Raw genomic sequence first — 11,669 nt, 5'->3', positions numbered from 1 at the left:
AAGTGCACTTTAAAGTTTACTTGATGCACAGAAGCTAGTCATGATTGTCCTATGTGAAAGTGAAAGTGAAGTGACTGTCACACGTGATACACAGCAGCACAGCAGCACAGTGCACACAGTGAAATATGACCTCTGCATTTAATCCATCACCCTGAGTGAGCAGTGGGCAGCCATGACAGGCACCCGGGGAGCAGTGTGTGGGGACGGTGCTTTGCTCAGAAAATACCTCAGTGTTATTTGTGTTAATGGCTGTCAAATTAGATGTGCATTGATTGGCTCTTCATTCCGGGGAAAAAACGAAACGCGCCCTCATTTCATGCTTGTGCAGAAGGCAGCGGTTGAGAATCGGAATGTGGCAGTCACTGTCAAATACTGGGTCAAGCTGGATTGACGCAGGCAAAGTGTGACGGCTTTGGAGACCACGCTACCCATTAACTTCACCCACCCTCAGCAACTTCCCTGGAAGTTAATCCAGCCGGGCGGCGGGTGACAGATGGCCCAGAGGACCGGGAAGCCCACGGATCTGCCGAGCTGCTTCCTCTCACACACGGACTCTGCAGTTATGAATGACTGACGGCATCGTTTTAGGTTTTAATTTGGATCAGTGTAATCCACGACAGCATATGCACATGGGCCCGCCGACGCCAAATCCTACTTTGGGAAGGGCTCGCACCGAGCGCCACTCCAGGCTGTCATGCCTCCTCTCCTGCCTTTTCCCTTTTTTCATGTGTTTTGCTTTGACTGAGAAAAGTCGGCCACTGGCCTTAACGGTTGCATAATCAAGGATTTGTCATTGAGCTAATGAGTTAAAGAAGATTTTGTCATCTTAAACCTGATTAAAAAGTTTGTGATTATTAGATATCCTTAGGATATCAGTAGGATTTAACATAGGAAAACCCACACATGGCAGAGTTTAAGTAGGTATTTGCGGAGCGGCTATTTATTATACAGTATACATCACATTGCAGATACAAGACATAACTTATGTATAGAATATGATTTTAGTATTTAGTAAATATAGAATTTAGGTACATCAGAGATAGAGCTGCATGATCATGACCATAGAAATGACTTATCAGATGAGCAAGGTAACTTAAACCAGATGATTTCAGGCATGATCAGTACAAATTGAGTTTGTGGTCCAAATCAGGTAGTGACACTATGAATGAGTGATGTTTGATGGTCGAACAATTTGGATTTGTAAAAATCCATGTGAACAATGAGTAAATTCTTCTAACCTATTCTGACAGCAATGTTTAAGCACTGCTTAAAACTGCAAGGGTATCCTTTTATGAAGAATAATTTTAAATCAAACATGACCTACAGTAAGTTGTCCAGTAGCTTTTAAAAAGCCTAGACATACTGTGCCTGTAGTAAATAAGTGAATATAAGTGAATGCACAGGTCAGGTCTCTGCCTTCAGTTCTTCATATAATGACATATTGACTATCTGTAATGCATTGCAACAAGTTTTCACTGAAAATAATTTCCAATTACCACACTAAATAGAAACATTGTATGAACTGCAACATTTCAATTGTTATTAAACATGAACATTACAAATTAATGATTTGATTTAGCAATGAACAAGTAAATGGGCTTCTAAGCACATAAGTCTGTCTGCATATACCCCTTTCCCCACTCTCACACTAAGATGGTTTAGTGATGCATGTTGCTTGTAGCTGATTAGAGTGACTCAGTGTGAGGTTTTAGCCATTTTATTTGCTCTATCAGGTCAGTGCACATGAAGAAAAGAGTCCCGGGCCCTTGTGCTGCACCCTAATGCTTCTTCAGCTGCTTCTGCCCATGCATTAGTGTCCTCTTCCATGTCAATAGCACACAAAGGCAGCCCCTCAGCCCCCATGTAGGAGCAGTCTGCACTACCGTGAAGTGCTCTCTTTGCCGGGAGGTGGGCATCTGTACCATAATTTCCTTTCTGAATGCAGAGCAGGACAAATATAGACCGGATGCATTAACAAATAACCCTGCAGTCATATTTGTGGATTATCTGATTATTCCCTAGTTAGCGTTTCCAAACATATATATTTATTTAGCACAGACTGCATAAGTAAATTGGGATTAAAATAAATTAACATGCTTGACACAGAGATGATAATAAAACCCCATCACTAACATTCTTTTCAATAGACTAGTCAGAATAACACTAATCTATTACAGAAAACATGGCCAGACACAGTTTACGATTCAGCTAGCTCATCCATAAGCAGTCACGTCATAGAGGGAAGGGGATTTATTATAAACAGAAATTAAACAGGCACGGTGGCCGAAAGGAAACACAAAAGGAACAAAAACTAACCCAAACACGTGTGATGAACTGTCAGGAGCTGTAACAAACACAAAGGAAAGCTGAGTCCACATTAATGGACTCTATTTGAACAGGTCTTAATTGGCCTATCTCAAGTAGCCTCAGATTGGACCAATTAGGACCCATTCATCAGGCAATGGAGGGCAGGCTGTGTAGGCCCCTCCCCTGGGCATCACATAACCACTTAACATTTGATTCCTCACCCACACCTAGATACCAGAAACATGTATGTTCAGAAAAAACGTCTCTTTTCTTTTGCAGAATAAATCTCTTCAGTAAAAATAAACCCCCAGAAATATCTAGTACACACTAATAATGGCAAATATCTCACAATACAATACATATCACAACACATGGGACACAATATATTCTGATACTGTACATAATGTGATATTTAACAGTTCACTGAAAATGTGAAGGAAAATATTAAATGGCCTTGTATTGATATAATATCACCACATAAAAAAATAATGATATTTTGCTGTATTGATATTTTCTAACCCCCCTAGTATCTACATATAGGTGTGGCCTGTTCATATTTTTATAGCATGTATTGAAAATCCATTAGATATTCATAATGCACAAACAAAATAATGAATTAATCTCAGTGAACAGCAGCCATGTGGCTCTGTACAAAAAAAAATGAAAGAGTGTGCACAACAGATGTTTTATGCTAATTGGTGCTAGCAGCATTCGATGCTTGCAGCCTATTTTCTGAAAATTGCTCCACACTCCAGCTCCACAAGGTGAACCACCTTGGGAACCACTGACATAACATTTAACCTTCTGGTGCAATGTGTACAAAATGGCTGGCTGGCAACCATTATTTATTATCTATAATTTTAACATTACACATATATAACAAAATAAAAAATACCTCCCATAAAATAATATAAAAAAGCCAGTGTCGGGGGGGCTGCAAATTTGTACTTAGTTAAAACAACAGAGCAGCAATTAGTCTGAAGGCTGGGACGAAAACCTCAAAAATGTTCTCAATACGTGACCAAATCAGCAGAAGGTTACACGCCACCGAGGGCAGAAGTGATTTTACAGTTGCTCACTATCGCCTCTTGAGGTACACAGAGGTAAAAATGAGACAAGGAGGTCCATGCTTCCAGGTTAGCATGCCAACTTCATTTACATTTACATTTACAGCATTTATCAGATTTATCAGATTAACTATCAGTAGTTACAGGGACAGTCCCCCCAGGAGACACTCTGTGTTTTGTGTCTTGCTCAGGGACATAATGGTAGTAAGTGGGGTTTGAACCTGGGTCTTCTGGTTCATAGGCGAGTGTGTTCCCCACTAGGCTACTACCACCCATCACTGTGTGATGACAGAATCCATGTCACAATACATGGCCAACATTTAAACAAACACCTTCGAGTGATATGACACTCTGACGCCAGTCGCCCTCATTAATAACTCGTTATGTAATGGTTGCTATATTTGTTTCTATGACAACTTCCTCCATAGCTACAACACCACAATGGTCTAATCTGATACGTTACACACTATTTTCTCTTGCACTTTATGTATATTGTGTTGCTCTGTCTATATTTTACTGTCTGTAAATAAGGTGTTAGCTGCATATTGTATTGTAATTTTATATTGTCTTTTTTTTACATTATATTGTGCTTTGTTGTTTGAGCTGGAACTAAATTCCTCATATGTCTGAAAGTCTGATACTGATCTTCACTGCATGCTTCTCACAGCACTGTGCTGAGATTTTTGTATGCCTACAACTGCACACATTATATAATATATAAGCTGTATATGTAATGTTCATATTACATTTTTCTCATTACAGTCTTAATAGCGTGTGTCATGATTTTTGACACAACAGTCATTATCTACCCCCAACCCCCCATTTTCTGCATTCTGCCCGGTTTGATGCTTTTCCTCCATCAGCTCTGTCTGAGCACCAGGGACTCTGCCAGGGTTTGTCCCAGTTTCGCCTGCCCTGGTGGGCAAGCTAGCGTAATGAAGGAATTGTGACGCATGCAGAAGGGAGCACAGAGGCTGCTCGGCCCCCCTCCACCCCCGCCCCGGACCTGGAAAAGCAAGGCAGCGTGGGCTGGGAGGAAACAGAAGGAAACCCCCAATCCACGCCGCTTCGGTCCATCACACACATAAAAAAAACACTGACTGACCGCAGGTGAAAATGTCTTACATGTTCATACGAATACCTAATATACCAATATTCACCTATTATACGAACTTCTCTACATGCTTATTAAAAGGCAGGGTTTGTACACATATAATATAATGATAATAATAAACTGACTGCTTAGAATGGTAGCATTAGAACAAAGGTTAGAACTCCTGTACATTCACCTTCTGTCCTCAGCAAACCTGCTTGCCTGCCTGCGAGCGGGAGAGTGATTTCATTCCATCTCGACGTGGTAACGCTGAGCTGCTGATGAACACAATCTGCCTGCAGCCGAGCGCTCCACTGCCCCATGAAATCCCCTCTGGCCTGATCAGCTTTACTGTCTCAGGTTTGCATGAACCCTGTCTGCACTCAGGAGAGCGTGATGTCTGCCTGAAATTTGCCTCTGCTTTTCGCGAGGTATAGGGGGGGGACCTGGCTGCACGGAGCGCGGCGATGCAACCTGTTCATTGGTGCGTCGTAGTCATGGCCAAGCGTATGAATAATTCAGTCCACATTGGGGGCGGTTGATTTAAGCTCTGCAGTGTTGTTTACAAAATAAACAGGTTTTGTGTTTCCATGCCACATGCACCATAATGTTTATTACGATTGACCACTAGGTGGCTCTATTTCTCCATTCGGGCTCCAGCTTTTCTTAACCCTGAATCTCCACTTCCTTTACAGCACTATGCATCACTGCGCCCATGCCGCTCTATTTACTTAATTACTGAAAAAAAACAACAGAAAGAAAAGCATAAAATATTTCCTTATTTAATGTGCAAGGAAAAGTAGACTACTGCATCCTACGAGTTTTTAAATTATTTTAGCGATATTAATTATAAGAACAAAACTCTTATTATTATTAATAATGAATAAAACATTGATATTATTCATTAATATTTTTCTGTTGCAGAGAAAAAATATGTACATTGTCTGCAATTATCTGTTGAAAGTCATCACCAAAACACCTTCAACAGGATGAGCTGCTAATTTAGTGGTCAATTCAACCAAATATCACCAAACAAGGAAAGATTTGAAAAGCAGTGCTGCAGACATATCCCTCCTATTTCTGAACCCTTCCTAACTTAAATTATTATTCAATAGTGACAATAATACTGAAAAAATGTATAAATGTAAATGATGTTAATGTAAAATAAACTTTATTGTCCATTTGCTCCAAAGAATAATTCAAATTTCTTTATTGTTTAATGAGGTGCAAAGTTACAAGCTAGTACCAGTGGGGCAATCCAGACAGAAATTAAACTGAAGCAGGCCATTCAACTCATCCAACCCCCCACGATGTCCTGCGGTGAACTCTGTGCACTTCATTAGGGTACAATTAGGGGGAGAAATATCCAATCTGGCAACCAAGACGTATCTCAGCAACTCAAGGTCACTGGTGAGAGTAACCATGGGATGCTTTCACATTTTCAAAACAAAGACATGTGAGGATGCTCTGCCGAACATGCTCAGGGATCATACTACTCTGCATTAAAGTATTTATCAGCTTAGCAAATACCCTTAATCCACAGAATCCAAAAGCAACTTCATCTTTTTTCACCGTACAGTTTAGATTTACAGTATATTTTAAAACCTTATTTAATGTTCCTACTGTACCTACTTAATAATCCATTAATGCTCCTTATCCTAAAGCGACTGCCATTTCAGATTCAGTTTCACATTTCTCTAAAAAGTGAATTGCAGTTTCAAAACGAAGCCCTAAAATGAAGTGTACTCTGCGTTCCATCACTGTGAGACTATTCTGGTTGGAGGAACTGCGTGAGGGTGTTGTGTTTGTCGGCTCAGACTGTGCTTCTGTGTGTACATGTGCGAGCGTCTCCTCGCTTAATCCATGTTAATGTCTCAATCAGACTCTCCGCGCAGACAGGCTGTGGGTTTATCCGACGGGTGCAGGAAAATCAATCTGGGGCGCCCACAATACCTTCCAGTAAGGCAGGGGATTACTCCACCATTCAATGATCTTCACCCAGTTTTTCTGGCACTGATAAAATAAATTGCCCCAACAACACCAGACGATTTTGATATTTTTTTTTTTTTACCCTGGTGAAGCAGTGTGCGCTTTTTAACAAAGCACCGTTAATGCATTTCACTGCATTGATCCAGTATTGAGGTTCCTCTTTCTGCACAATTTGATTCTTGTTTCGTCCATATAGTGATGCACAAGGAAAATTGTGTGCTAGAAAGGTGTCGGGTATCAGCTCTCTAGATGGACACCACTGCTCCAGAAAAATTATTCTCTCAATTTTGGTATTTTCATGATGATGAAGATGCCATTTAGCAGACACTGAGACATACTGTATGGGATTTTGGGATATATAAGAAATAAACCTGGTTGTTGTTCCCTGTATACAGGGACAAGCAGAACCAGACCCAAACACCAAACATGTCCTACATGTGAATTTCATTTATTCAGCCATTTCCTTAATTTTGATTACTATGGAAATGTTCTTCTCTACATACTAAACACATAATTACATTGACATACCTATTCAGTAAGACATTATAATAATTCTGTATATAATTATAACATGGTGCATTTTGTGCTGAAACAGTCATGTATGTGACATTTCAACACATCTCACATTATATTAACTGGGTTCATCTTCAGGCTGAAAGCAAACATTAACCAATTGTTCTTTTCTTCCTTAGGAAGTCAAGTTTGTGACAACATGAAATAAATAATTGGGAAAATCCACTCTTTGTATCTGGCATATTGACCTGTCCAACAGTAAAAAGTTTCCTAGTCCTCTGCCATGCACTGTAAGGTAATCCATACAGTGGGTGAAAGGGGGAAGCGGGAGCCGGGGGAACAAAAGGATTCTGATTACCTTGCCCGTCCCTCTGAGCCAAAGCAGGAGAGCATGACGGCCTACATAATGGCAGCATCGTGTAAAGGAGCACCCCCCCCCCCCCCCCATTTTTTTCCTATGTATGAGTGTGTCGAGCGGGATGAGCAGAAATGTATGGTATAATTAAATCAGCGCTCTCATGTGTGGCTGATGCAGCACATGGAATTAAACATGCCCCCATCATGCTTGGGCATAAGCAGTTACATGACACACCAGTTCTTCCTTCCACGGTGTTGCTTGAGTAATAAGGTCCGAAATCCAAGGATTTGGCCACATGGATGTGTGGTCTCTGCTTAAAGAACGTCCTTCATCATGGTGCAGGGAGCTGGTAAGTGTTGCTCTGGTCCATGTGAACATTCTAAAACAGCATTGCATCTTGTGCCCCTGGGTGGCACACTATCATCTAATGGAAGTGGTGACTTAACCCTTTGGACTCATGCACTCATGCTTCCTTTGAAGGTGTTTGTTTCATGTGTTCGAAATTCCTTACTGAATCCAGCATAGTTACAGTAAATGTATGTACATGTGTTCATTCAGAGTTTTGATGCCTTCAGTGAGAATCTACCAATGTAGATGAATGGTCATGAAAATAAAGAAAACACATTGAATGAGAAGGTGTGTCCAAACTTTTGGCCTGTACTGTAACAGGCAGAATCCAGGTGAGAATGATGCATGACAGTAGAAGGACGGGACATGGCATAAATGCATTTATACTAATATTACAGATGAGAATGATTTATGTAATCAGGGAATCAAAGGACAAGGCAAACGTGAAGCTCCATTCATGACATCACAAAACCAGAGCACAGAGCTGTGGCCAGGAACAAGACATGTACTGCTGATACAAGATGTTTTTAGGTGTTCTGTTAAAATGGTTCAAATTACCTTTCATAATACTGCAATGATAATTTGCAATAATATGCAAATATCCAATTATGCAATCATGAGAGTACAATGATAATCGAATGTGTAAATCATCATTCTGGATACGTACAGAAAAATAAAAAATGGGAAAATTAATATTGCGTTCAGTGGGCCAGTATTAAGGAGTGTGGAACATTGAAGGTTGATTTCCACAAAACATGGTAATAATAACCTTGGTAATATTTTAATTGTAATGATGAAATGCCATTTCTTAGCACACTGACGTTCACCGTTACAGGCTCTGAATTGGAAAAGATCCTCTGCGATTTGACCTTTCGCTAAAAGTGAATTCATTAGCTGTTCCTGGCGCGCACTTCCCATTCTGCCTCCTTCAAACACAAATGTGTGTGGACGGCGCTGCCCGCTCCAGGCTGGCCGCAGCCAGGGGCCGCTTCCTCCTCCTCCCTCTCTGTCCGCATGAATGTCTCTCACCCCCCCCTCAAATTCCATTTCCTCTTACTGCCCCCTTGTTACCACCCCCCTCCCCCCTCATCTCAGAACACCCGAGTCATGCCTCGTGGCGTGAGGCACAGTCCTGTTTCATCACTGCTGGAGATGAAAAGGCTTCGATAAAAAGCCGGGGAAATGGAAAAGCCCTCTTCCTTTCTGCGCCCTGACACCCCCTATGTCTTTGCTCAGGCAGCCGAACAGGACCAGCTGCGCCTCGCGCTCGCCACAGGAGCTCCTGGCCGCTCGGCGCGGCTGCCAGAGAGACGGAGGTGGCCGTGAGCCCTGACCTTCATGCTCTCTGCATTATTCCCTGTGCATCGGCAGCAGAGGCGGATTACGTAAATGTATCCACATGTCATGTCAGCTCTGCGGTTTACAGTGTGTCACTTTGTTTTTGCATGAAATGGATGATTTTCAGAGATGGCGAGGCGACCCAGGCATGCCATTCATCGCTCTGTGCCTAACCTTCAGATCTATCCTGTCATTTAGGTTTCACCTTTATAAATGAAAGTGCCCTTAATGCTAAAACACATCTACAACAAATCACATAAAAAAACAGCAAAAAAAAAAAAAAAAACATGAATGAACAAAAAGTCATGTGTGGGGATTTGAGCCCACTTGTCACCTTAAAGGGTCACTGAAGATCAAAGTGATTGTGAGTGCTCATCTTCATCCAAAAAAAAAAAACTCCACCCAACGGGTCAATGACATCCCCACCACCATCACCACACCAATTCTGAGAGAACGGTGTCCATCCCTTCATTCACTCTGACGTTTACTACTTACATTGTGCTCAATATTTATATGAACATATTAATGTAGTAGCATGATTTTGGTTGTACAGTTATAGTCAGCGAAATAATCCCGATTTCACAATTTTCTCGATTATTTATCGTGAATTGATTTCACAATTGTATTAACATCACTCACACAAACACATTATATGAAGATTTTAAGGTTTTTAAGAATTTATTTATTGCATATGGCAATAACTTTTTATTGCAACTTTTTAGACAAAAATAAAAGTACACATAGGTAATACAGCTCATTTGTTGGTGCCAGAACCCTTACTTTGAATGCACTGACAATAACAAAAGAGAAATTCTAAAGAACACATAATTGAACTGAAATCTTCAATAAGTAGCCTATAACACCGAACGACTAAATTATGAGTTTTTTAAATGATCGCGCTAGTGTTTGTTTTTTCTTATCTTTTTTAAACAATAAAACACTGTAAAACTGACAGCTTGAATGTTGCCTTTCACAACATTTTATTGTAAAAAAAAAACAAACATTTACTAAAACATGACATTGTTTTAGTAAATGTGCCTCTTATGTGGCAAATTTTGGCTGCTTTAGCACTCTATAACCCCCTCCCCACCCTGTCACATACGTAGTATCTATAACCCTTAGCATACCTTCAATTGTGCGTATACTGTATGTCCGCTTGATGATCTCAGGATGCTGCCATAGGTTTAGGCTGCCAACTTCCTCAACCCCAAATGAGGGACACTTTCTTGCTTGTGTGCGCAGAGCAGCTGACCAAGAATAACAGAAATCGCAGAAGTCTCACAGATGTATGAAGTTTCATACTATAAAGCTACACATAAAGCTACACATTTCACAGTGTAAAAGGACAAGCAATAACTTGCTACTTTTCTTAAAATAGCACAAGAACAATACATGCAGCAGTTTTAGGCCTGAACCAACCACTGTCCCTAACTTATACCAGTTCTCAGCAGTACATTGGACATTTTGCAGGAAAAGACATACATTTGTGTAAGTTATATAATAAACATTTTATTACAATGCCAGCCCTAAAAATTTGAGCTCCTAGGAAATCCTAGGAAAGGCCCCCTTGCTTTGCACCCCAACAAATTCTACTGCAAATGTAGATATACTAAAAAGAAATGGAACCAAATCTCTGCACCACCACCCTGTCAGGAGGTCAGTGGGAATGGGAATGTTTCATTAATCATTTTATTATTAGTTTTGTTATTATTAATTGCTTAGACTTGTGGAAGAAAATATTTGATGCACAGACAATTCAATAAAATCATTTAGCCTATTTGGAGAGAGAGATGATTATAATGTGAGGATGTGTCAGGCATCCTCTGATAATGAAATATGATAGGTGTTGTCAGTTAAAATGCTGCAAAAGTTTAGGGTTCAGCAAAATGTTTGGTAGATTTTATAACAAGTAGTAGAATAATGCGAAGAATTCCAGGATGCCTTTGGTGGTTGTGTTGCATTTTACCCAGATACAATATTGCTTTTTTCTTGTTGGCTGTTGTCTTGGCACTTTCTTTTTTGATTGGCTGTGAAAAGACAGGCTCTAGGACCCAGTGAAGATGCACTTATTTCATACTGTGGCGCTACTGTGTGGTGGTCTGAGAAATCAGGCCGACAAGGCTGTGATTGGAATAAGGGACTGGAGCTGCCCCTGAAGGGACAAATCAAAATCCAAATCTCTCCTTTAGCATGTTTTGGGTTTTTTTTGGTTCCGTATTTTTTTGCGATGTTGGGGAAGTCTTGATTGGTCGATTAACCGCAACGTTTCGCACTGCAGTTAATTGTTAATCCCTGAAATCCTAAGTAGCACTCTGGGCGGCAGGAGTGGATGACCAGCAGCTCATAGGAACTCTTTCAGGACTGTTGCCCAATTTAAGGAGGTTGAGAGTAAGACAAGAGTATCAAATGCTGTCATGACAGAAAAGGTTTGCTTTTGCTTTGATGACTATAAAATATGAAACATTTTTCTTGTCTACCACATAACCTCACTTAAGTTAGTTCATATTGTCATGGAGTGACGCAAGTGGCCTTTTTCCGACATGATTAAATCCTTGGCTGCTTGTTACTGTTTGTGTGTCATGTCCTGGTGTTTTGGTTTGGAGTCGATTGGGAATACGGGGGATACCATCACTGGGGGAGGGGGTGGTGGTGGTGT

The 11,669-nt window shown here is 40.7% G+C and overlaps 1 protein-coding gene across 2 annotated transcripts in view; it reads right to left on the bottom strand.

Annotated features, from left to right (window-relative positions):
* The window catches only part of LOC114764639 (potassium voltage-gated channel subfamily A member 5), a 29,219-nt gene that overhangs the window by 2,443 nt on the left and 15,107 nt on the right, over nt 1-11,669 (bottom strand). The window contains exon 2 of one of the 2 annotated variants that reach the window (XM_028954427.1): nt 10,141-10,260. The exons of the other annotated variant lie outside the window; for it this stretch is intronic. The gene's annotated coding sequence lies outside the window, so the exon portion shown is untranslated. The remainder of the gene's footprint in view (nt 1-10,140; nt 10,261-11,669) is intronic. 2 annotated transcript variants of the gene reach the window in all.

The sequence above is a fragment of the Denticeps clupeoides genome, chromosome 15 (genome assembly GCF_900700375.1).
Source record: "Denticeps clupeoides chromosome 15, fDenClu1.1, whole genome shotgun sequence".
Lineage (NCBI taxonomy): Eukaryota > Metazoa > Chordata > Actinopteri > Clupeiformes > Denticipitidae > Denticeps > Denticeps clupeoides.
Note: the sequence above shows the minus strand (reverse complement) of the source record. Positions and strands in the feature narration are given on the sequence as shown.